Below are 27,472 nucleotides of genomic sequence, written 5' to 3' on the forward strand. Positions count from 1 at the left end.
CAAGATTCTGCTTAGCAGCAAAGTATACATTCTTTAGAGCTGCAGTTACCGCTGCCTCACTTTTTGTTATGGCCACGTCACAGGCGGACTTCATGAACACCGACTGCTTGCTGGCATCAACGGCATGAGTGTGATCTGAAAATAAAAAATAAATACAAAGTATATCTGCAGATATTCATAAAAGACTATAGCATTTCAAAGTAATTTCCCATTTAAATTTGTATCATCTTCAAAATTCTTACCTTTAGACTTTGCATGTTTCGTCACTGAGTCTTTTTTCAAGATATTGCAACCTACAGTGAAAGTGTTGGAATTCTGCACCTTAATACATAAGTCACAGCACAGGTGGTTAGCGTGTGGCTATGATATTAATTAGTGAAAACATCATTTTGAATGATAAATAATCATATTATAACGAAAAATTAACTTTTCTGAAAAACAATATTTCACTATCAAATATATATATAACAAGGTATGCAACTCAAAATCAGCCCAAAACGGGGTGCATCGCTTTGAACAGCCATATCTTCATCAATTTTGCAGCGATTTTCACGATCTCGGTCTTATTCAACGCAGAAATGAATTTCCTTTCTGGAAATGTATATGTCTTGCAATATTTTTACAAATGCTGGGTCAACTTTTAAGAAATAACACGATACACAACACGCATGACCCAGTTGACAGTGATCATGCTGTCTTTAAGACTGAAATCTTCACGGAGTAAAGGGCAACTTCCCTACAAAGTTCATGTAGTTCGATACCATAATTCAATAAAACGTATGAAAAAACATTTTTACCGTTCTTGTCGTTACATTCTGCATCAAGACTAACTGTCCAGCGCCGTTTGAAACCTTTGTTTACATACATTTCAACTAACTGACATTTTAAACATACGAGTGATTTCATTGGTCCAATGCGGAGGTGTGTCTTTACAACTGGAGATTTCATTCATAAAGAATACATGATCACTGTCAACTGGGTCATGCGTGTTGTGTATCGTGTTATTTCTTAAAAGTTGACCCAGCATTTGTAAAAATATTGCAAGACATATACATTTCCAGAAAGGAAATTCATTTCTGCGTTGAATAAGACAGAGATCGTGAAAATCGCTGCACAATTTATGAAGATATGGCTGTTCAAAGCGATGCACCCCGTTATGGGGTGATTTTGAGTTGCATACCTTGTTATATATATATTTGATAGTGAAATATTTTTTTTCAGAAAAGTTAATTGTTCGTTATAATATGATTATTTATCATTCAAAATTATGTTTTCACTAATTAATATCATAGCCACACGCTAACCACCTGTGAGTCACAGTACATTAATTTTGATTCATTGTCAAAGCGTAGCCAATTGTTATCAACTGTCCAAGACTCTTGGAATGCTCTAGTTTTGTGTGATTGTTTTTTTTTGTTTGGTTGCTCAGACTCTTTTTCGTCCAAAGGACGCTTTAATGTTAAAGAAGCCATGTTAGAGACTGTACAGACAAAGTGGTTACTTCCATTTTTATAGTCAACTAGATCAATTACTCTTCAGAAGTGTTACAAACTCGATACTTTAATTTAACTTTAATTAAAATACGCCGCTGTTAGTTAGCATAGTGTGCGAGTAAAACGATCAAATTAATTAATTATCACCTTTTCATTTCAATCGAAAATCGGCAGAAAGTTGTAACATCAACGACATAGAACTAATCATTTAATTATCAATCTTTAATTTAGATCGATAGTCAGCTTGGAAATAATTAATTTATTGTCACGCTTATTTTCATTTTTAATCTTATAATGCGACATTTGCGACCGGCCGCTATTTTGTTTGCAGACGACAATATTAACTGTGTATTCAAAGCTCCACCCATTTTTACGTTTCATTCAACAACGTCATTTTATGTGTAAGCGAGCTCAGTTTTGATTGGCCAGCTACCATAGGCACTTCAATAACAATATGGTCAAAAGATGTCTCGATACATGTGCAGACCGGTTTTCGTTCACTGTTCAAATTGTGAATACTTTCAGTGAAACAAAGAGAAAATTATAGAAAACCAGTTTCGGGTTAAAATGGTGGCTGTTTTCAATAAAATTTTACGAGATTTTAGCATTTTCGCAAATCGGATTTTTCTTGAGCCAAATTCTCAATATTTTGGCAAATAGCTCAAGTGGTGATCGACAGCGCGAGCCCTGCTTACTGAGAAATTCAAGTTTGAAAAGTGTTGCGTTAGAAAAGTCTCCAAGTGTACTGATTACTGACTACAGTAAAGGTTGCATGATTTATCATTTTAAGTGTCATGCTTTTAAGTAAAATGTTCCGATGATTTTTATGGAATGTCCCAATTTGGACCAGAACAATTCAGGCATGTATGTCCTTATGGTACTAAACAATAACAATGTTATATTGTCTTAAAACATTCCTTTGCTTCTGTAACAGGGCTTGCACTAAAAAATAAATTTTGGAAGTCCTGACTTCCTGACTTTTACTTACGGAAGTCCCAATCAGAAATGTTGGAACCCATCTGTAGATCTGCCATAGTCATTAGCACTTTTCTATGGAATTCCATAGAAAATATTATGGAATTCTACGGAAATCCATGGAATTTGATGGAATTCCATCCACTTGCCAATTTTCCATCTGAAGCTGTTATGGAATTCCACGGAATCTCGACTAAAATTCCATGCATTTCCACGGAATGTATGGAAAACACCATGGAAAGTTGGACTTAGCCATTTTTTTCAACGGAAATCGTTATGGAAAATAACTTATACATTTTCTTGGATGGAAATCAATGGAAAATAACTTAGAAAATTTTCGCTGGTTGTCTGAAATGTATTTGTAGTTTAATACATGTATGAATTTATTTGCATCATGTATTTTGTATTTAAAAGAAAATGCAATAAAGATAATTATAAATTTGTTCTAGAAATTGGAACAGTTCTGGAACTGTTCCATATTTGTGTTCTAAAACGTATGTTCTGGAATTGTTCCAAAACAGTTTTTTTAGAATAAATCCAGAACATTTGTGGAAAATGGCTTAGGACTGAAACTGTTCCAATAATTTCAAGAACCTTTTTAGAACATTTCAAGGACAAAATATGGTCAAAAATTTCTAAAAATGTTTTAAAATGTAGTTCTAGAACACATCTAGAATGCTTTAAGTTCTTATGGGGAATAAGAACACATATAGAACACCTTACACTTACAAATAGCCAAATAGACTTCATAGTAGCGACAGCAGCAGCAGCAGTAGTAGTAGTAGTTGTAGATGTAGTAGCTGTATTAGTAGTAGTAGTTGTTGTTGTAGTAGTAGGTGTTGTTGTTGTAGTAATTGATGTAGTAGCAGTAGTGTTTTTTATATCAGTAGAGGTTGTGGTGGTAGTAGTAGTAGTAGAAGTAGTAGCATTAACAGTTTCTGTAGCAATAGTAGTAGCAATAGAAGTAGCAGTGGTAGCAGTTGTTGCTGTAGTAGCAGTTGTTGCTGCTGCTGTTGCTGCTGTTGTTGTTGCTGCTGTTGTTGTTGCTGCTTTCTATTTCAATTTCTACAAGTTTAAATTTCTTAACCCTGTCCAAGTGTAGAAATTGCTTTGAAAGTAACAACTACTCCTACTTCTGCAGAACTACTACTTTAATAAATACAGCATCAACAACACCACCACCAACAACAACAACAACAATAACAGCAGCAACAGCAGCAACAACAACAGCAGCAACAACAACAGCAGCAACAGCAGCAGCAACAACTGCTACTACAGTCCAACTTTCCATGGTGTTTTCCATACATTCCGTGGAAATGCATGGAATTTTAGTCGAGATTCCGTGGAATTCCATAACAGCTTCAGATGGAAAATTGGCAAGTGGATGGAATTCCATCAAATTCCATGGATTTCCATAGAATTCCATAATATTTTCTATGGAATTCCATAGAAAAGTGCTAATGACTATGGCAGATCTACAGACGGGAAGTGGGTCAACGCCAAGGTAACTATTTTTGTATAAAACGGACCGTGTTAGAGCCTCGAGCCGAGCCTTTTGTGGTAGCGCACAATGAACATCCCAATTTCTGGCTTCACGGGATAGTGCAAGAGAGACGGACATTTGGACATTTGTTTTTCTGGATGGATTATATTTTGTGTTGGAGTATCTCGTTTATTTCTTTACTGATTATTTCTTGTCTCAATTTCTTAAAGAAGAATTACATACTAATAAGAATAAGATACGTTTACAATACAATATATATACGAACATTTAATCAAGAATAAAAGTTGTTATATGCTAGAAAAAGACTTGTTGCCTTATTTTGCAAACTGATGAGTAATTTACGAACCTGGGACATTTAAGTCAAAACAAAAAATTACACAACGCGACTTAAAACGAACTTTGAGAACCAATAGATAACATAAGGACAGAAGTGCCACAAAAACGTGCAGCTCCATGAGATACACATGTATGCCTAATATCAAGTTGCTATCTTAAGCGACAACGAAGTTATGAGCATTTTTCTAAACATAAACGTGAAACCTAAATGCAAAGTGTGACGGAAAGACAGACGGACTGACGGTCCGATTACTATATTCCCTCCTTCTGGGGAATAAAAAAGAATTTTTTGGGTGGTGGGAAGGTCAGGGTGAGATCGGGGGGAAGGTTGAAAGGGGGGTATAGTTAGATGGTGTGGTAATTTATTAGATGATCTTTCAAAAATAAGAAAAAAAAGGGAAAAAAAAATTGGAGGGGGGATATTTTGGGGTGGAGCGTGGGGGATGGTTTGGGTGAAGTCTATTGTGGTTTGTCAGGTAAGTGTTGTTTTGTCAAAGTATGAATCAAATCTGATCATAAATAAAGAAGTCATAGGGATTAAGCAAATTTTAATAATTTGACCTTGAGAGTCAAGGTCATTCAAAGGTCAAGGTCAAGTTCTACTTGCCAGGTACAGTACCCTATGGTAGTATGAAAGTATTTGAAGTTTGAAAGCAATAGCCTTGATACTTCAAAAGTAAAGTCGATCTAAACACATAATTTTACCAAATATTCAAAGTTACTAAGTCAAAAAAGGGACATAATTCCGTCAAAACACAAAACTTAAACAAATTTTCAATTTTCTAAGTATAAAAAGGGCTCATAATTCTGTCAAAATGCCAGCCTGAGTTATCTAACTTTGCCTACCCAGTCCCCTCATGATAGTTAGTAAATGTACCAAGTTTGAATGCAATAGCTTTGATACTTTTTGAGAAAAGTGGACCTAAACACAAAACTTAACCGGACGCCAACGCAGACGCTCAGGTGATAAAAAAAAACTTATAGCTCTTTTTTTTTCAAAAAACAGATGAGCTAATAACAATGTTTAATATTGACAGTATTTTACTTTACTTTGAGCTACATTTTTTGGTACAGAATTAGTTCTGTGCAAATTTTATTATACATAAAAAAAATATATAAATAAAAATCTGGTCCAACTAATTTTATAAGGATGCCGAATATTTTCTGAACAGATTAAAAAAAAAATTGTATATTTTATTCTATATATAATCTGGTCGCAGTCTGTATAGACTTTTACGTAACTTTTGTGGATACGAATTTCAAAGGTCAAAGCATCTCCACATGTTGTGATTTTGGCGGAACATCCTGCCACGTCGCCTTGAATAGTGAAATTAAGTTGACGTCATAATTATTATTGTTGTTTATTAATGTCAGTTATACATTTTAACGTTATTAAAAAAGTTCAAACCTGGATTGCATATCTCTTCACATTAACAACCAAACTTCAGTTTTAATACAATCGCCAACAGTACATAATTATCAAAAACCTTTGACCTTTATGTTTATAAACGTCCTAAATATCCATCCCAGTAACTGCCATACTCATTTTGCAGTTCCGTTTATAACTAGGGTTCGCAGCTTGGACCAAATTGGCTCTGTTATAAAAGAGTTCCAGTTTATCAATATCTGAGGTTTTTCGTGTGAAAATTGCACAACTTTTTAATATGCATTCGACCTTTGACCTTCGATTTTCTAATTAAAAATTTTCTTGCAAATTTTTTATATCAAAACTATTTTTAATCTGATATAAATGTGTACAATTTAAAAACTGGTATCTTTCAATTTTCCTTTCCAGGATGGTTTTTTACTCCGACCAATTAGAAATAGTGTATTAAAATACCGAAGTTAAACAGCCAATGAGCAGCAGTGTACTGAAACCCAGAATGTAAACTCCTTCTTTAGGTAGATTCATGTTCATGAATGTGATTTTGAAATTAATACATAATTCAAATATAAATCTACTTCAGGAGACTTCGTTAGTTTTTACAACGTTTAACCATAGCCAGATAAGGAAACCTGCAAAGCCCTCTTGAGGGCATGCTTTAAAATGGAGCGCATACATTTAAAATATGTGCCATGATATCCTTAGAAGAACCTCTGAGTATATTTCATGATGATTGGGCAAACAATATGACTTCTAGAGTGTTCTTAGTGTTAGCAAAAGCTGTATAAAGAAAAACTGACCGCCCCTCTGGCAGCCATGTTTTTCAATGGACCAGAACCATTTTTGAATTCAGCATTAGAACAGAATGATGGCCTGAGCAAGTTTCATGAAAATAAGGCAAACCATGTGACTGCTAGAGTGTTCACAAACTTACTTAAAAATATTTAGTTTGTTATAAAAGTTGCAATTCAATTTATTTTTTCCTGAACGATCACTAATGCTTTTATTATCTTCTTATACCAGCACTCGCCAGCTTAGTGTTGTCTTTTACATCTTATCAGAGATAAAGATCTATTGACTTTGTCACGCGCTAATGCTTTTGCGATATGAATGCAAATTTTTATTGTTATTGCACCTGTTTCATTTGTGTTCTTCATTTTTGCGACTCGAAACGACTGTTGTGTGACCGTTGTTTTCAGTTTAAACATGACTTTCGAAGTGAAATAATTTTATACTGGCCGTTGGCCGCTATGGACAATTGACCGTTATTCTCAAGTGTATTATAGAATGATTTTCGTGGGGGGGGGGATCCAGACTGACCGTTGACTGCAATTGACCCTTATTTTCAAATGACCGTTGAACAATTATTACTATGTCAGCCTTCAAGACGTTTCTTTATTTATAGAAAACATTATGATCCCTCAGCATGGCTATTTTTAACTTCATCAAGTATTTTAATGTACAAAACCACACTACCCCAGAGGTCATGAATAAGCAGTTAACATGCAACATGTGCACACATATTTAGAAAATATGTAGAAAATGTAAAAAGGTGTTAGTACATTTATGACAAGTGTTTGGATGTTCATATATGTGAAATACAGAAACAGAAATATGGTTAGACAATTATGCCTTATATTAAAAGACTGCACAGGGTTAATATTATGATACTCTAGCCTTATCCTGTGGAATTTCAATGAATATAACTAAAACTATACAGTATAAATTTACCCCCACAACGTATGAAGTAGGAATAATGCTTTTTACCAACTTTCTATCTGAATCAAGTCTAAAACCATGGCCCATGCCAAATAAATGGATTATCAGTTTCATAAAAAAAAACAAACTATCCTGCATAGGAAAATACTCTAAATGTTGTTTTTTGGAAAACCTTTTTGATAATTTGTGGTGAGTTCATTTTGAAATGTGGAAACCTTTTCTATAATTTTTCTTTTGTTGTTTAAGCAGTATCTACAGTCGTTTTTGATCTGTGACATGCACAGTTATTGGATACACCTCTGTGTGGAGGGCGTGTATCCAGCTGCCTCAGCAATGATTGGCTGATATGATAACCCAGAACAATTTGATTGACAGCTGGCATGTTTCATATAAAATTGCACAGCTCTGGTTGGCATTTTGACGGAATTATGGCCCTTTTTTCTAATTTACTTTGAATATTTTGTATTTTTTTTTGTATAGATCCATTTTACTTCTAAAGTATCAAGAATATTACTTTCAAACTTCAAATACTTTCTTGTTATCATGAGGGTACTGTGCCAAGCAAGTTGAATTAGACATCGACCTTTGAATTAAATTGACTCCCAAGTTCAAATTATTAAATTGAGCTCAAATTGTCATAACTTCTTTATTTATGATCAGATTTGAATCATACTTTGACAAAACAACACTTACCTGACATACCACAGTGAACTCCACCCAAACCATACCCCACGCCCCACCCTAGAACCTCCCCCCCCCCTCCCCCCAATTTTTTTTGTTTTATTTTGTTCCTTTCTTTTCTTATTTTTGAAAGAACATCTAATTAATGATCAAACCCCCACATTATACCCCCCTCTCCACCCCCACCCCAATCCCAACCCCAATTTGTTTTAAACATGGTAAAAAACAAATATGTATTTTATTTTTTTTTGATGGACCGTCACACCATCCCCCCACCCAAGCTATTGCTATCAAACTTAAACTAAAATATTATTAGTTTGTTTTATGTCTTTACAAATAGTCAATAGATTGTGGCAAATATTCCTGAACTCGGAATCGTCTATAAAGTACAACTTCTTTAAAACATAAGGGATCAATATGTTTCAATTATGGTCCTCTTCCACTTAGAATTTGACTATATTACCTTGAACTTATTGAATATGAACAATTTTCCATTGATGGCTTACGTTTTACTGTAAAGCACTCGAAAAGTCGAAATCTGTCTTTTGACATCTCTTGTTACATGTACATTGTATTATTTTACGGATTGTATTATTATAGGATGAAACATAGTTAGTTATATTAAGAAGAAACATGCGGAAATAAAGCCGAGGTTTTACATATCCTTCATAAAGAAATACATTTGTAACATGAATATTAATCAACTGAAATGATCCAACAAACTGACTTAACAAATTCGTCACATGAAATCACACCAACCAGCCCTCCTTGTACCATTTCAGCCCACAGGTGGTTAGCGTGTGGCTATGGTTTTAATTGGTATAAACATCATTTTGAATAAAAAAAATAACCGAATTATAACGATAAATCAACTTCTCTGGAAAGAAAATTAACTATCAAATATTTATTAAACAAGGTATTGAACTCAAAATCAACCGAACACTGGGTGCATCGCTTTGAACAGCAATAACTTCATCAATTTTGCAGCGATTTCCATGCACATGGTCTTATTCAACGCAGAAATGAATTGCCTTTTTGGCAATGTACATATCTTTTTTACATTCTGATTTTCACAGGACGATATACTGCGTTTAAGCTGCTGTTCTTCAAACTTTGATTTTCACATATTTAAGTCTACCTGTGCACTTTTTTAACAACCGAAAGGGGTGTATGAATCTATACTGAAACACAATTCAGCTACTATCAAGTAATGACTCAGGCATTATTAATTTTATGTGCTTGAATGGTCTTCATTTTTTAGGGTCCACAATATATCCATTTTACAATTATTTAATTAGAAGTACAATGATATTTCAAAATTGTTAACTGAATAGGATTACTGTACTTGTAATTTGATTCCATTCCAAGTATGGGGCTATTTTTCATGGATGTTATGAGTGTAAAACTTGTAATGAAAGCATTCAACGGGTTTCAATTGAAATTGCCTGACATGACAATTTCGCAAAGAGTTATACAAGGCAGTTATTTGGAAAATATTTAACGCAGGTCATTAAGTTTGCATGGATATAACCGTATTCAAACATTCTGAAATATCCTATTGATAGTTTGTGACAACTTAAGTGTAGATAATCAAAAGTGTGCAATTATAACTCAGCATGTGGTTATTTGATGAGATCATCATTTACCATAAATATATTCACTTGGGAGGGTGAATTCAGTTTTGAGCTATTGAAAGGTTTTTTCACAGAATTCAAATATAATTGGGCCATATACTACTTTGAAATTTGTTATTTGCACTCAACCTTGTCAAATAATTTATTCAGCTCAAAGAAGTGAATGTTTTTCAAATCGCATACCAGAGAAAAAAATATAGCTCCTATTGTTCTGTTCCCACATGAATATTTATTTAAGTGACATGAATGAAATTGAGATAAGATAAGTGACGGCCCATGGGGTAACTTTTATTGATAGAGGGTGATTTCAATACACAGGAGTGGTGTCAATTAATTACATAGCTGGGTCATTACAATGGCATGTGAATGTGTATGTTTGATGTTGAATCACTAGTGACAATATTGATCATGATGGGTTGGTACTCAAGAAAAAAATCCCTTCTGTCAAAAACAAAGCAAATTCAATGTATTTGCTTAAAAATGCAATAATCTGCGGCTATTGAAATCTCTAGTCATATTAAGAAATGTTTTACAATGACCAAATTTGACCATAGGCAGTGTTTTATTTTCAACGTTTTGGGAATGCCGGCCAAGTTCCTATGGATTGGGAAAATTCGCGGCGTTTCGACTGAAATTGGGAAAATTATTGTTGTTGTTGTTTTGCTTAAAGTGCTCCCAAAATGAGGATACAATATGTGTCACACCGTAACCTGGCATGGACGTGTGCGTTACCCAATTATGCTCAGCTGGCTGACTCTTAAGACAAGGTCATATAAAGTTCAAACGATAGCACCTTATTAAAGTCCCAGTTCATAGCTATATATATGGGCAGATTCATAAAAAAACGTGTTTTTATTGAGGATATCACTGCAAATCCGGTTGAAATCGGTTGAAAACCAAAAATATAGTGATTTTTATTTTGGAGTCGAGACAGTAAACTACGAAAACGACCTAATAAATATTCATAATTCGACACGTTAATTCAAACCTTAACAAACCTAAACAAACAAAATTGCGGATAAGGGCGCATTTAGCGGAGAGAATATTAGAACTGATGCAAATAAATCTGTTACAGACGGAGATTAAGTTTGCTAAATCTATGTAGGTATATTCCAAATGCTAATAATATTTATCGAAAGCTAAACATAGATATAATTTGCATAACTCACGACGCTGCAACGATTTTCATGTATTTATGATCATTTATATACATGTATTATTTTATCGATTCAAAACCGATTTTGACCAGGTTTTCGATTTTTCAATGAATTGAGGTAAAGTTTAGTTTATTCCGATATTTAAAATATACTTATTGATATTTACATAGGCTTGTGGCTTAAAATGATTTAAATGTTAAAAGTTTATTAACTCTATACAAACAATTGAAACATCGATTTGAACTATCTGATTACATTAACTTAATCCAAACCTTTAATTTAAGAAAATACATATCAAAATTAAGAATTTCGTCCCACATGTTAAAAATTGAATCTGGGAGACATATAAATAGTCCAAAAAACGAACGCAAATGTATTATATGTAACTCAGATGATATTGAAGACGAATACCATCTTGTTATTGTATGTCCTCTTTATACCGATATAAGAAAAATGTATATTGACAAATTCTATTATAACCGACCTAGTATGCATAAATTTATTCTTTTGTTAACAAACACTAAAACCAAAGTCCTAAATTATAAACTCGCAATATATTGTAAAAAATGCTTTTAAAATGAGATCTGATAAATTGAATGCAAACGTTGAGTGATATGATGGCATTTTTAACACCTTTTTATGTACTAGTTTGGTCACTTTCGCATTACTATGCATGTGCTTATTGCTTATATATTGTAAGTTATGTATATGTAACGATGAACTGGAAATGTCCAAGTTATATGAATAAACTTTCTGTTCTGTTCTGTTCTGTTTTCAAAACCGAAGAAGAGCATTAAACAAAATTCTATCGAATTAAAAAAAAATTATAATCTGCAATGCACTTCCGAAAAAAAACGCTCATGCAAATTTCTTTGTAAGTATTAATATACAATTTAAAAGCAAGTGTGACACTTTCTTGTATTGGGCTATCAAATATTGATGTTTAGTCTTTGTTTTGGATGTGATGTCTTTATGATGCATACAATTGTGAAGTCATTAAACAAAATCAATCAATGTATTACTATGACTATAAAATATATATGTATTTATCTATCGTATGTGTGTGTTTTAATTTGCCTTAAATAATAAAAAAGTAAATATAGTAGACAGTTTTAATTTGTAATTAAGTGCTTAATTGTCTGCGTGGATTTGAGCTAATTTTCAAAACTGGACACACGGCCTATGTGTCATCACCTTTGGATCGATATGCCAAACACGCACGAGGCTTATCTATCTCTGCCTGCAAGTAAATTTGGTTCGTTATACATGTAGCATTTGGCAGAGTAATTATTTGTCCTGGGCTAAGTGTAAGATTAACCTACCCCTCTAAAAGATTACAAATATCAATCATTTGCATTAACCGTTTCAAAGCGTTGATCCCAGTTTTTATCTAATAACAATATACTCGTACATGATATATAATCAGATCCGAGCAAAATGCGCAATGCAAAATGCATATTTTATCCATATAAATTGCAATTTTATGCACAACACATGTTGTCCTTCATTTTGATTGTTAAAATTACCTATGATTTCAGCCAATTTCACATGAAGGGGAGATACTAATTCGTTTTACCTGTTCTGCCATTCTGTTAACTTTATAACAGCCGTCTTAGGCAACACTATTAGCCAAACAACCACAGCCCATTCAATATAATACCATAATTTTATAAGGATGCGTACTATTAGTACGTCTTGTTTGTTGTATTTTTTGCCTCATCAGATTTATTCAAAACCCACTTGTTCTTCATTGAAACCATTCCGGTGACATGTCATATTTAGAAGAAGGGGGCGCTAAGGGAAATAAATCTGCAAGCATATGTGTAACATACTTATTCGGCTCAGCCAGAGGAAAAAGCGATGCACGAACAGACATCTTATATATATATAATGCTGCAATTGTACATCATTGATGTTTTAGCAAAAAACGACAGTATATGTCTAAACAATGTACTTGTTAACAAACGTTGACAAAATGAAAAGGAAACTATTAAATATTCAGTGAAAAAATCGTTTGCGTTTCAAACTGGACACGTAGGGATAAATAAATATAAGTTCATTTCACTGTATGAATTTGAACTATAACCACTCGTGTACGATCTAGGGAGTTAAATGCGAAATTACTGTATCCGTTAAACCTTTATAATAAAAAAAAATACATATATAATATATATATATATAAATGAGAAAAACAATCAAACATGAATACAGCATGCATCACTATAATGTAAGATCTTATTCATATACATAATTAGTATTTATCAGTTAAGGGCAAGAACACTAAATTGAATGTTTATTTAGGATATAACTATTGTAGTCACAAATTACTGTCAAACCATTACGATTTGACAGGATGAGATTTCGTGTTTTGTTTATTTAATGGGCTGTTAAATTCGTGGATTTCCTTTGTTCAAAAAACTAATTGCATACACATAACTGTACTATGTGAGCCAGACTTTACTGTCAAAAAGTGTGCTTCACTGTTGGGAAGTGAGTCCCAAAATCGACATGTCTATTAAATGAACGACGCATACAATGCAAAACATGGAAGGTCACCATTGGAGAAGAGGTCATACTCCCAAATGTCATGTTAAAAGTGCATGTCCATTAAATGAACGACACCTGCTACGCAAAACATGGCATGTCACCATGAGAGAAGCTTCATACTCCCAAGTGTCATGTTAAAAGTTGATGTCCATTACATGAACGATGCCTGCTACGCAAAACATGGCATGTCACTATGGGAGAAGAGGTCATACTCCCAAGTGTCATGTTAAAAGTAGACGCCTATTACACAGATTAAAACAAGAGCACCGCCTTGCGGGTGCAGACCGCTCATCTATTTTCTTTTTATAGGAGAAGGGACTTTCATTTTCAATCACAAAGGAGGGAGGGGTGGAGTGAAGAGGGGTGCATTGTGTGGGGGTGTGGACATTTATTACATTATCTTCCAAAAATGCCAAAAAAAGGGGAAAAAAAATCGGGAAGGGGGGGGGTGGGGGGTCGGGGGTATGGATTCTTGGGTGCGATGGTTGGACAGTATTTCAAACATAAAATAATAAAAATAAATATTTGTGTTTTTTTAACCGTTTAAAAAAAAAATTGGGGGGGGGTGAGGTGGAGGGGGGGGAGTATAGTGTGAGGGTGTGGTGGTTATTTGTGAGATGATCTTAAAAAAAAAAAAAAAAAAAAAAAAAAAAAAAAAAAAGAAACAAATTTGGGGGGGGGGGGGGGGATTCGGGTGGGGGGTTGGGGGGGGATTCTTGGGTGCGATGGTTGGACGGTATTTCAAACATAAAATAAGCAAAATAAATTGTTTTGTTTTTTAACCGTTAAAAAAAAAATTGGGGAGGGGGTGGGGTGGGGGGGGGGGGTATAGTGTGAGGGTGTGGTGGTTGTGAGATAATATAAAAAAAAATTAAAAAAAATAAAAAAATAGGGGGGGGGGGGATTCGGGGCGGGGGGGGAGTGGGGGGGGGGCACGGGCGAGAGTTTGGGTGGAGTTTATTGTGGTATGTCAGGTAAGAGTTGTTTTGTCAAAGTATCAATCAAATCTAATCATAAATAAAGAAGTTATGGCAATTTTAGCAAAATTTAATAATTTGACCTTGAGAGTCAAGGTCATTCAAAGGTCGAGGTAAAATTCAACTTGCCAGGTACAGTAACCTCATGATAGCATGAAAGTATTTGAAGTTTGAAAGCAATAGCCTTGATACTTTAGAAGTAAAGTGGATCGAAACACAAAATTTAACCATATATTCAAAGTTACTAAGTCAAAAAAGGGCCATAATTCCGTAAAAATGACATCCAGAGTTATGCAACTTGTCCCTTTACTGTACCCTTATGATAGTTTGCGAGTGTTCCAAGTATGAAAGCAATATCTATGATACTTTAGGGGTAAAGTGGACCAAAACACAAAACTTAACCAAACTTTCAATTTTCTAAGTATAAAGGGCCCATAATTCCGTCCAAATGCCAGTCAGAGCTACATAACTTTGCCTGCACAGTCCCCTTACGATAGTTAATAAGTGTTGCAAGTATGAAAGCAATAGCTTTGATACTGTAGGAATAAAGTGGACCTAAACACAAAACATAACCAAATTTTCAATTTTCTAAGTATAAAAAGGGCACATAATTCTCTCAAAATGCCAGTCAGAGTTACATTACTTTGCCTGCACAGTCCCCTTATGATAGTTAGTAAGTGTTGCAAGTATGAAAGCAATAGCTTTGATACTTAAGGAATAAAATGGACCTAAACACAAAACTTAACCAAAATTTTCAATTTTCTAAGTATAAAAAGGGCACATAATTCTGTCAAAATGCACGCCAGAGTTATCTTACTTTGCCTGCCCAGTCCCCTCATGATAGTAAGTAAGTGTACCAAGTTTGAATGCAATAGCATTGATACTTTCTGAAAAAAGTGGACCTAAACGCAAAACTAATCCAAACTTTTCAATTTTCTAAGTATAAAAAGGGCACATAATTCAGTCAAAATGCATGCCAGAGTTATCTAACTTTGCCTGCCCAGTCCCCTCATGATAGTAAGTAAGTGTACCAAGTTTGAATGCAATAGCATTGATACTTTCTGAGAAAAGTGGACCTAAACGTAAAACTTAACCGGACGCCGACGCCGACGCAGACGCCGACGCCGACGCCGACGCCAAGGTGATGACAATAGCTCATAATTTTTTTTCAAAAAATAGATGAGCTAAAAATCAAATAAAACATTACGAAGCCATTTACTGCACTATGTTTATACAGATCTGGTTTCACCTTGGCAGGGTTAGACGACAACGGTCACGTGCTGTCACCAGATGGTCCAAAAGGTCATACATTGTAGATTCTTTATATATAATTAAATACAACACACTGATTTACAAAACGGTAAAGTGCCATTTAAAATTGCAGTACCGCCAATCCGAACAAAACACCTTAAATGGGCTTTTCACGTTTTGACTAATAGATAAAGTTAAAAAAACAGTGTTTCAGATTTGCAAATTTTATTTGCAGTTACGATATTTGTGAGGAAACAGTAATGCTGAACATTTACCATGCTCTCTAATATCAATTATATGCATCTTTTGACGATTTAAAAACCTAAAATCTTATAAAGCATTGCAACGCGAAACAATTGAATAATGTGTAGAGTTCTGTTGTTGTCGTTATATTTTACGATACGACGAGGATTGCTGATATAAAGTATAAAAACATCATTCATTGTATGAGCACGGATGACTGAGTGGTCTAAGCGATAGACTTTTACTGCAATGGTCAATGGTTCAAGCCCAGTTGAGGGTTCCTTTTTTTTCTTTCTTTAATTTTATTCTTGATTTTTTTTTTACTGGAGCTGTTTAGATCCAATGTTTACATTTATTAATATAAAGCATTTACAGACAAACTGCAATACATGCAACCATCTGTGAAAAGGCTCTTTTAAAAGGCAAATATGCATCCAAATAACCTCAAAGCCGCATAAACAAGAACATTATAAATCCGCCCACCAGTGCGTCTTTTTACTTAACTCCTGAACTCAGTTAAAAGCTCTCATACATATGTATTACACCACTCACAAATTCATCCAAATCTACCAAAATCTACAGAAGACTTTGTAAAAATAATAATCTTGCATCATGTTTGTGTGATGGGCACTATTGTTGTGTTTTATGCTTCATCTTCACTCGAGACAATGTGTAATTTCCTAATAATGTGTAGATTTGGGAAGATTTGGGAAGGTTTGGGTAGATTTGGGTAATTTGTGTCGCCCGTCTCGAAATTATGCAAAATTTACCTGAATAACTTTCCAGCCACACTGGATCCACTACCGTTGTTTTTAATACAACTCAGAGAGACAATAAGGATTGAAAACTTACTTATTGCCATTAGGAATTGCATTTGTCATGTGTAAATCCTCCATGATTTTGAATTAGTTTTGATTTACGGAATGTCCAATGACACTCTTAGGCAATAAAAGCTGAAGGATCTTGAATGATCTGCTATTTGACTGTCACACATCAATAAATATCGACTTTTATACGTACCTTTTTTTCTTTTAAACAGAACCCCTCTGCATAAAAACAATACTCGTGAAAACAGCGCTAGGTTACATACAACTATGAAAAAATAAATATTCGGAACCGAAATTTCCAGGGGTGGATCCGTACCCGCGAATCTGAAGTTGGATCCGATATCATGGGATATTTCGGGTACCCGTTGCAGCCCTAACTAACTACTACTACTACTATTACTACTACTACTACTACTACTACTACAACTACTACTACTGCTATAACTACTACTACCTCTACTACTACTACTCCTACTACTACTACAACCACCACCGCTACTGATACAACAACAACTACAACTGCAACTGCTACTGCTCTTACAACAACAACAACAGCAACAACAACAATTTTGTCTGAAACAGCACTCAGATTTTTTTGTACAAAAATGCCTAAGTCCAGAATACTTGTAAAAATGACAAAGTGTTTTCCGCACACATCTGACTGTGAAATAGCCTGAAATAAACTAAGTCCTAACTTTCCGCATATAAGAGTGTATTTTCCGCATACAAAATCATTAAGCTTTCCGCATAAAAAATCTACTTTCCGCATATAAAAACCAAATGTCCGCAACAATATGCGGACAAATTATGCGGACATTTGTCCGCAATCTCATACAAAAATCAAATGTCCGCATTTTGTCAGTCTTTTTCCGCATTATTTCGCATATTTCTTCATAATTCCGCATATTTCTTCATAATTCCACATATTTCTTCATAATTCCACATATTTCTTCATAATTCCGCATATTTCTTCATAATTCCATATTTCTTCATAATTCCGCATATTTCTTCATATTTCCACATATTTCTTCATAATTCCACATATTTCTTCATAATTCTGCATATTTCCACATATTTTTACTCCTTTTCTGCATGCTTTAATGCGGAAAATGTACAGCCAGAATGTATGTAATTATTTTGGCTAAAAACAATGATTGTGTTTAAAGCTTTATGTAAATAAAAAAAGTGTAATATATATCTACAAAATGTTATGTGCATAGGAATTATGAGTTATATCTAAAATGTAAGTTTAAAAACAATTTAGAATTCTTGTTAAAAATCCTAAGTCTGAAATTCCTCCTAAAAACATTTTCTAAGACCAAAAATCCGTCTAGCCAAAGAGACTAGGTCAAGAATCCGTCTAAGAACATCATACAATTTTTTTTAAGTTTTTTTTCCCAGTTATCATAGAAAGAAAAGTTTTTTCCACCTTTCTTACACGGAAAAAAATATTGCCGTCATTTCCCGTCTAATAAGTTCTATTTTCCTGCTAAGCCTTAGGCGGAATTTCAAATTCTCTTAGGCGTTTTTAAAACAAAATCCGTGTCCACCTAGTACTAGCAGGAAAAACTAATTTTTTCACATATTCAGGGTGGAATCCGTCTTATTTCCTGGTGGATTCTGCTTTATATTTTCGTACGGGTGCCACTCACACCCTGCCACTGGGGGGCAGTTACTATCAATTATATTCAAACAACACACAACAAACAATATTAACTGCCATGTTGTAACCACTTTATGGATAAAACAAACGATGTGTTTGTAAAAAACACAATGCCCCCTATTGCGCCACTTTGAAGCCATATATTTAACCTTTGACCTTGAAGGATGACCTTGACCTTGACCTCTCACCACTAAAAATGTGCAGCTCTATGAGATACACAGGCATGCTAAATATCAAGTTGATATCTTAAATATTGCAAAAGTTGTGAGCAATGTTAAAGTTTTCGGACGGAAGCACAGACAGACTGACGGACAATTCAACAGCTATATGCCACCCTACCGGGGGCATAAGAAGCAGATTTAAAAATCAAAAGATGTTATCTTAATGTAACTTGTACGCAAAACACTAAATCATGATGGTCACACACAACTATTATCAGATTTTGCAATAAACAAGCAATTTATGGCTTCAACAAAAAACACTCAAAACTGACATGCGATTGGTTTTCACAATAATAATAATACTAATACTGAACTATATGCTTATTTCTCAAACACAGCAATCCCTGAAAGAAATGTGGAAATATTTTCTCCACCATCACAATATCTATGAGCATGCTTCATGTAGCAGCATACGCATGCAAAGAACAAAACAAATTAATAACAAGAGATCTGTGCAAAACATGGATCCCTGCATTCCCACCCATTTGATGATGTCTATACCCTAAAGTTATAAATCAGCCAGCACAGGAATTCAGTACATTATTAAATATATAACTGGATTAGTTGATTGGCATATTCCTGTTTTCTCAAGTAACTGTCATACTTATTTGCATTACTGTACATGTAGGTCAAAGCAATCTAAACATAGTCCATGCACCTTTTAGTTGGTAAAGGACAGACCAACAGATCTTCAAAGTTATTGTAAGACTGCATGCTGAATAATAAAGTTAATATCCAGACAAGCTTTTTTATGTCACAGCAGATTTAACTTGGACCTTTAAGAGTGGGTTAGACACATGTTACAGGCTTTTTCCGCCCTATGCCACGGGTCTGAAATTTCGGCCCCATTCCCAATGCAAATCTGGTTGTTTTTTCCCAATTGAAAAAAATAATTCCCAATTAAAAAAAAAAACATTTTTTTTTTCTTTTTTCTCCTTAAAATATATAAGTTGACCTGATCCAGTGTAGAAAATAGAAAGTATTGCATAATTAAATTATCTGTTGCCTTGAATTTGTTTTAAAAACTGTAAAATATGTTAATGTTTATTTAACCCTTTCCCACTTAGAAGCAAAGTGAAAATGGCTATGGGCAAATAGCATAAAACCAGAACAGCCTGCGAGTAACTCGCAGTCTGTTCAGGTTTTATGCTGTTTGCTGCTCATCAGTATCTAAGGTTTGGATATGAAGCCTTAACAACTTGAATCTAGTAATAAAGGTCTTAAATTAAATATAACATTTTAAGGGACTACAAATGTGTGAAAATGCGTAACTAAGTGGTAAAGGGTTAAGACTTTCCTTATTTTCCTCAAAATACAGCGCTTCTCGCGATTTATTTCACGTCAAAATATGCCAAGCCTTTTCCCCAAATTCAGATGAAAAAACCTGCACTTATCACACATGTTCATAATATTTTGTAAAACTAATAATAAGTTATCCAAATAGTCGTTATTTACCAGTTAACGGCTTCTTTGAAATATAAGAAACACTATTTACATGCGATAATTTTCCCCAATTTTGCGATTATTTTTTTCCCAAGATGGGGGTTTTCACGACGCGAAATTCCCAAAATTCCAGTGTGGCGTTTTCCCAAAATGGAGCGGAAAAAGCCTGTGTTACATGAAACAAAAATTCTCTTATGTTTGTCATTAATTTTCTGGAAATTTTATTTTAAAATTGAATAGTGAACAACTAGTCATTAAATCAGCTAAATTTCGCATAAACATCATAAATTTTGTATCTTATACTTTAAATGCATTTCTTTAAAACAGGCAGCAATAAACAATTATTATAGAAGACACAAACAAGTTTTATATTCATACTATTTGAAGGCTCTATAAAGGTGAAGATCCGTAATTATTTACCGGTTTTAAAAATATTTTTTTCATATTTTATTTATAAAGGTTATCAAAAAACAATATATATATGCTATTGGACATTACAATAAAAAATAAGCAAAACAACTTGTTTTGAGCTCAAAATAAAGTGTCCTCCAAGTCAACTGTGTTTACAAACAATCAGTTTATTTACATCGCTGTTTACTCGGAAAAGAGAAAGTGAAAGTGACTCGGGTCACCAAAAATATAACGATGATTTTTAACGTTTTCCGGTATCACCCACAAAGTAGGTCTCTTCTAAATGGTTAAAACGTTTGCAGTGATCTAATAAGTTACTTTCTGCTGGTTAAAAGTTGTTTAAAATAGAATTAAAATTGAATATTCTTTCGGCTATTTTTAGCATATGTCACCGCTCTGAGGCTACACATCACGTTAGTTGCAAAAATGTAAACATTTCTTCCAATTATGAAACAGGTTTATCTTCCATAATTCTTGACAACGTTGTACCTAAGCTGTTTTTTTAGCAGTTTTTATGCAAGAGTAACTGAAATCCGGTAAAAATCAGACCAGTTGATATGCATAATAATTGGATTTGTCACCTTTATAGAGCCTTTAAGGATTGCATTAAATTGTGTTTGCTTTCATATGAATATGAGCGCAATGGGCAAACCAATGCAATTGCATGATTCGCGCTATACCCAATTCTACTATTATATATATATATATATATATATATATAACTGAATTGCTGATTTGGAAGACTTTAATGAATATCAAAAGATTTGTTTGGATTTGTTTGTTTAAGAACAAGGCTTAATGCATGTGATCAGGGGTTTAAATTGTCCGAAATTTAAAATCCAGAAAATTAGGCCGAGGATCTGGAAACAAAGGTCCCCAACAGAGAAGAAGGGCAATGCCCCCCCCCCCCCCCCCTCTTGAGCCCTCCCTAATTGTACTATTTTATAGTTTTTCTAGTTGCAATTTCTGGTGAACACTAAGCAAAATATTATTAATCAGACCATCCATATCAACGCATGTGTATTCATCATTATAGGTTTGTTTACAATGGACGTAAACATTAATTAAAACAGTGAAAAATGCTGTATCTGAAAAAAGACAATCCAAAAAATGAATGTATGTGTTTTGCACATGAAACAAAATGTGCAAATCGTTTGAATGCCAAAAAATGGAAAACATTCACCATGCAAAAATGTAATCAATATATAATTTGGTTAACATATTGCTTTACAATACGCTATTGAACTGCTTTTCTTTGCTAATCAATCACTTAAAACATTTCATGATGGCAGCTTTGCTAATCAATCACTTAGAACATTTCATGATGGCAGTTTGCTAATCAATCACTAAAAACATTTCATGATGGCAGATATGTGCAACGTTTTGTTGACTTGTAAGAATTTCGGAAAGAAGCGACGATTTTCCGTCAGTTATTGTTCATGTTCAATAAAACAAGAGCACCGCCTTGCGGGTGCAGACCGCTCATCTATTTTCTTTTTAAAGGTGAAGGGACTCTCAATTTCAATCACAAAGGAGGGAGGGGTGGAGTGAAGAGGGGTGTATAGTGTGGGGGTGTGGACATTTCCCGTCTGTAGATCTGCCATAGTCATTAGCCTTTTTCTATGGAATTCCATAAAAAATAATATGGAATTCTACGGAAATCGATGGAAATCCATGGAATTTGATGGAATTCCATCCACTTGCCAATTTTCCATCTGAAGCTGTTATGGAATTCCACGGAATCTCGACTAAAATTCCATGCATTTCCACGGAATGTATGGAAAACACCATGGAAAGTTGGACTTAGCCATTTTTTTCAACGGAAATCGTTATGGAAAATAACTTATACATTTTCTTGGATGGAAATCAATGGAAAATAACTTAGAAAATTTTCGCTGGTTGTCTGAAATGTATTTGTAGTTTAATACATGTATGAATTTATTTGCATCATGTATTTTGTATTTAAAAGAAAATGCAATAAAGATAATTATAAATTTGTTCTAGAAATTGGAACAGTTCTGGAACTGTTCCATATTTGTGTTCTAAAACGTATGTTCTGGAATTGTTCCAAAACAGTTTTTTTTAGAATAAATCCAGAACATTTGTGGAAAATGGCTTAGGACTGAAACTGTTCCAATAATTTGAAGAACCTTTTTAGAACATTTCAAGGACAAAATATGGTCAAAAATTTCTAAAAATGTTTTAAAATGTAGTTCTAGAACACATCTAGAATGCTTTAAGAACCAGTAAGTTCTACAAAAGTTCTAATGGGGAATAAGAACACATATAGAACACCTTACACTTACAAATAGCCAAATAGACTTCATAGTAGCGACAGCAGCAGCAGCAGTAGTAGTAGTAGTTGTAGATGTAGTAGCTGTATTAGTAGTAGTAGTTGTTGTTGTTGTAGTAGGTGTTGTTGTTGTAGTAATTGATGTAGTAGCAGTAGTGTTTTTTATATCAGTAGAGGTTGTGGTGGTAGTAGTAGTAGTAGAAGTAGTAGCATTAACAGTTTATGTAGCAATAGTAGTAGCAATAGAAGTAGCAGTAGTAGCAGTTGTTGCTGTAGTAGCAGTTGTTGCTGCTGCTGTTGCTGCTGTTGTTGTTGCTGCTGTTGTTGTTGCTGATGTTGCTGCTGTTATTGTTGCTGTTGTTGTTGTTGCTGTAGTAATTAAAGTAGTAGTTCTGCAGAAGTAGGAGTAGTTGTTACTTTCAAAGCAATTTCTACAAGTTTAAATTCCTTAACCCTGTCCAAGTGGTATACACACTGTTTTTTTCTCAATATCAAACTCAGCCAGTCCAGGTTGTCAAATAACAATTTATCTGATAAGCCAAGCATGTGTTGTACATCAGATGTAGGGTATGTTTGCTGCAAATCTATTGGTTATAATATATAACAGCCTTTTCTAATTGGCTGAATTCAAATACAGAAAGTTTACCTGTTAGATTGAAACATGAAACATGGTGGACAATGTACTGGTTTAACTTGTTAAAATAAAGTTAAAGAAATTTAACAAACAGAAGAGTTCATTAGTTTTTCCATTAAAAACACTTTCTTAAAATACTTATGTATTTATATCATTTGGAAAGTGACATGAAATATTGCTAAAGAGTGATGCATACAGTGTTTGAGCAGTCTGTCTAGGAATAGAACAACAACTGAAGGTTTGTGATTTTTATTATTTCTAAATATTCCTTTAAATTTAATCTTCTTATGACATTATTGTAGACCTTTTTATGTGATATTTGAGGTTTTAGTATGGCAAATATTAGTTTAAAAGCAGCTGTCACCCAAATTTTCACTTAGTGGAGTTTGCAGGTTGAAAAAGGAAGTAATAAGACCTATGTGGAGAAATTAATAACGTTGAATGTAGTATCGGAATTTTATCATGCAAGGTTATAGAACTGAGGCTAAGGAAGTTTTGTACTGTGCATGTTGAGCACTCAATGCTCATTAATGGTGTTAATGTTTATTATTATCCCCCGCCATAGGCGGAGGGATATTGTTTTGGCGTTGTCTGTCCGTCCTTCCATCCTTCCGTCTGTCTGTCTTTCCATCCGTCCGTAGCCATATCTTGGAAGTGCTTTGGCAGATTTCACTGAAACTTGGTGTGAGTATGTATATGGATAAGAGGATGATGCATGCCTAATGGTATTGTACACCATTAGTTAATAACAGAGTTATGGCCCTTTGTACCTTGAAAAAATGCTTTTTTGTGTGTCCAAGGCCATATCCTGGAAGTGCTTTGGCGGATTCCATTGAAACCTGGTTCGAGTATATATATGGATAAGAGGATAATGCACGCAAAATGGCATTGTACACCATCTGTTAAAAACGGGGTTATGGCCCTTTGTATCTTTAAAAAATGCTTGTTTGAGTGTCAAATATAATACTTATGTGTCCAGAAGCATATTGGCGGGGGATATCAATTCAACGTTTTTGCTTGTAAATAAAAAATTAAACCAATGGAATTGGTTTTTAGGTATCTGAGTAAGCATTTTCATACCAATAGAATTACACATCATTCTAATTATAGCAATAATAAATTTGTACTAATCATACCAACAAATTAAGTTATGCTTAGTGCTTTGCGATGTATTCACTTCGTTTTTAGTTCTCTTTCTAAAGACCATTTAACAACTTAATATTTAAAACAATTCATGAATTACGTTCCCTATACATTTTCATTATGTGCTTTAATTACCATTGACCAGTTGATGGAAGATACTGCAGAGTTTGGCAGGGAAATAATCCAACAGCAAAGCGGCTCTTTAAGCGCATTTACCTAGAGGACTTACAGGGCTACAAATTCATGGTAAATATTGTCATGCCGTGGGCTAGATAAGTTATTTAATGTTAACCACCTGAAAGTATTTTGTCTTTTTGGAATTCAATATATTAGTCTAAGTCATTTACACTTTTCTGGATCCTGGGATAACTTTAAAAGTTCTAAGTATTTTTTCATGAAACTTGAAACATGAACAGATGACAATAAGGACATTTTGCACGTCATTTCATGTTGTTTATAATGCAAGAATTCTGGTTGCTATGGCAACAAATATATTTAACAAACTTAAAATAGTGAAGTTTAACAGGTAGGGGACCATATTGCTTTGCAATCTCTTGTTATAGTTTGAATGTAAATAACTCTTTGCTTTAGACATTTTTATGATTTTTTATTCTGTAGAGCACATGTGAGCAGTATACAATGTACCTCATACCAAAAAGGACCCGGAGGCAGTGACTGGTGTTCAATATTCTCAGAAGAAAAGGAAAATGGCAGTGGAAGACTTGGACAAACATTTTTAGCCTCTGTGTTAAGCCTGGCAGTCTGTGGCTGGTGACATGTTTTATTTTGGTTACTTCTTGTAAAAAAAAGACCAGTTATTTATTTTGTGAATTGTATTTTGTGTTTGTTTTTTGTCTTAATTTATTTGTTGTTTTTTTTAATTTAGGAATTTGAAACTTGGATAATTGAATTAAGTCCGTGTTCAACAGTACTGAGCATAGTATAATAAATAACAAATTTACAACAGTTGTTAATTTGTTATGTATTATTATTAACTATGCTCAGTACTTGAATACTGGCTGTCTGCATGGGAATTTGTTTTCTAGAAAGTTGGTTTCAGACTTAAATATTTGAAGTTAACCTTCGGAACTTTTCTAGAATTGTACTGGAACACATCAACTAGAACTGAACTTCTGTTATCTTACTGAAAGTGTTCTAGAATTAATAAGGAACAGTTGTTGAACGTTAAAATTTATGAGAAAAAACTCTAGAACAAGTGTGTGTGATGTGTGTGTGCATGTAATTGTGTGTGTTTATGAACATATGTGAGAAAGGAAGTATACTTGTCATAAAAGAAATGTAAAATTCTACTTCTATGTTTTATATTGTGCCTTTTATAAGTTTTTCTGTTCTCACCTGTATATGCGTGCATGTTTATGGATGTGTTTTTGAATGTGTGCATGCATGCCTGTGGTTAAGAGAGTTGGTACTTTATGAAAATGTAAAACCACTCATTTTTGAATATGTACTGTGACTGCATGTGTGTGGTAAATGATTGATGCCAGATCTTGTTCTTGTTTAACTTCTATGATGAAACCTTTAGTTACATTCACATTTGTTTTTCAAAATCAATAAAATGCCTTTGATCTATAATCTGTTTTTATTTCTATTTTATTCCAGCTTTATATTAAATTCCATAGCTTTTCACGGAATTCCACGGCATTCTATGGAATTCCATCCCATATCAAGTCCCCCTTCTGTTTTTTTTCACTTTTCCATTGATTGCATGGAATCGGATGGAAAGTTAGTGCCAATACTCCACGGAATTCCATCTTACGATTTCCATAGAATTCCATATGATTCCACGGCAGATCTACAGACGGGCAAACATCAAACTATGCTTACAAAAATAAATATTATGACCAAGATTCATAAAATAAGAAACAAAATTGTGACCTCTAGAGTGTTTACAAGGATTTTGTATAATATAATGAAAATTTTGACAATCTAAGGGCAATAATTTTGGCATTAATTATGTGATATATATAAAACCAATCTGTGTACCAAGTTTCATGATGATTGGGCAAAAAATGTGATTTCTAGAGTGTTCACAAGCTTTTTTACTATATATATAGAGAAAAATGCCCCGCCCACTGGCGGCCATGTTTTTTCACCGATCTGGACCATTTTTGAACTCGTCCGAGATATCAATAAAACCAATGTTTTGACCAACTTTCATGATGATTGGGCAAAAATTGTGACTTCTAGAGTGTTTACAAGGTTTCTCTATAGCCAAATAAGGAAAACTGCCCCCCCCCCCACCAGGCAGCCATGTTATTCAACTGACCAGAATCATTTTCGAACTCAACTCTCATATCAAGGAAACAAATGTTCTGACCAAATTTCATGAAAGTTGGGCCAAAAATTTGACTTCTAGAGTGTTCACACGTTTTCACTATATACATATAGAGAAAAATGCCCCGCCCACTGGCGGCCATGTTTTTTCACTGATCTGGACCATTTTTGAACTCGTCCGAGATATCAATAAAACCAATGTTTTGACCAACTTTCATGATGATTGGGCAAAAATTGTGACTTCTAGAGTGTTTACAAGGTTTCTCTATAGCCAGATAAGGAAAACTGACCCCCCCCCCCCCCCCCCCCCCCCCGCAGCCATGTTATTCAACTGACCAGAACCATTTTCGAACTCAACTCTCATATCAAGGAAACAAATGTTCTGACCAAATTTCATGAAAGTTGGGCCAAAAATGTGACTTCTAGAGTGTTCACATGTTTTCACTATATACATATAGAGAAAAATGCCCCGACCACTGGCGGCCATGTTTTTTCACTGATCTGGACCATTTTTGAACTCGTCCCAGATATCAATAAAACCAATGTTTTGACCAACTTTCATGATGATTGGGCAAACATTGTGACTTCTAGAGTGTTTACAAGGTTTCTCTATAGCCAAATAAGGAAAACTGACCCCCCCC

At 34.1% G+C, this 27,472-nt stretch overlaps 1 long non-coding RNA gene across 1 annotated transcript; it reads left to right on the forward strand.

Moving 5' to 3' along the window:
• The first annotated feature begins 23,350 nt into the window (after window positions 1-23,350).
• Window positions 23,351-26,036, forward strand: LOC127874964 (uncharacterized). Its single transcript, XR_008047197.1, has 3 exons — window positions 23,351-23,631; window positions 24,682-24,782; window positions 25,155-26,036. It is a non-coding gene; the product is annotated as an uncharacterized LOC127874964 (long non-coding RNA).
• The last annotated feature ends 1,436 nt before the right edge of the window (window positions 26,037-27,472 follow it).

This window comes from Dreissena polymorpha, chromosome 1 (assembly GCF_020536995.1).
Source record: "Dreissena polymorpha isolate Duluth1 chromosome 1, UMN_Dpol_1.0, whole genome shotgun sequence".
Classification (NCBI taxonomy): domain Eukaryota; kingdom Metazoa; phylum Mollusca; class Bivalvia; order Myida; family Dreissenidae; genus Dreissena; species Dreissena polymorpha.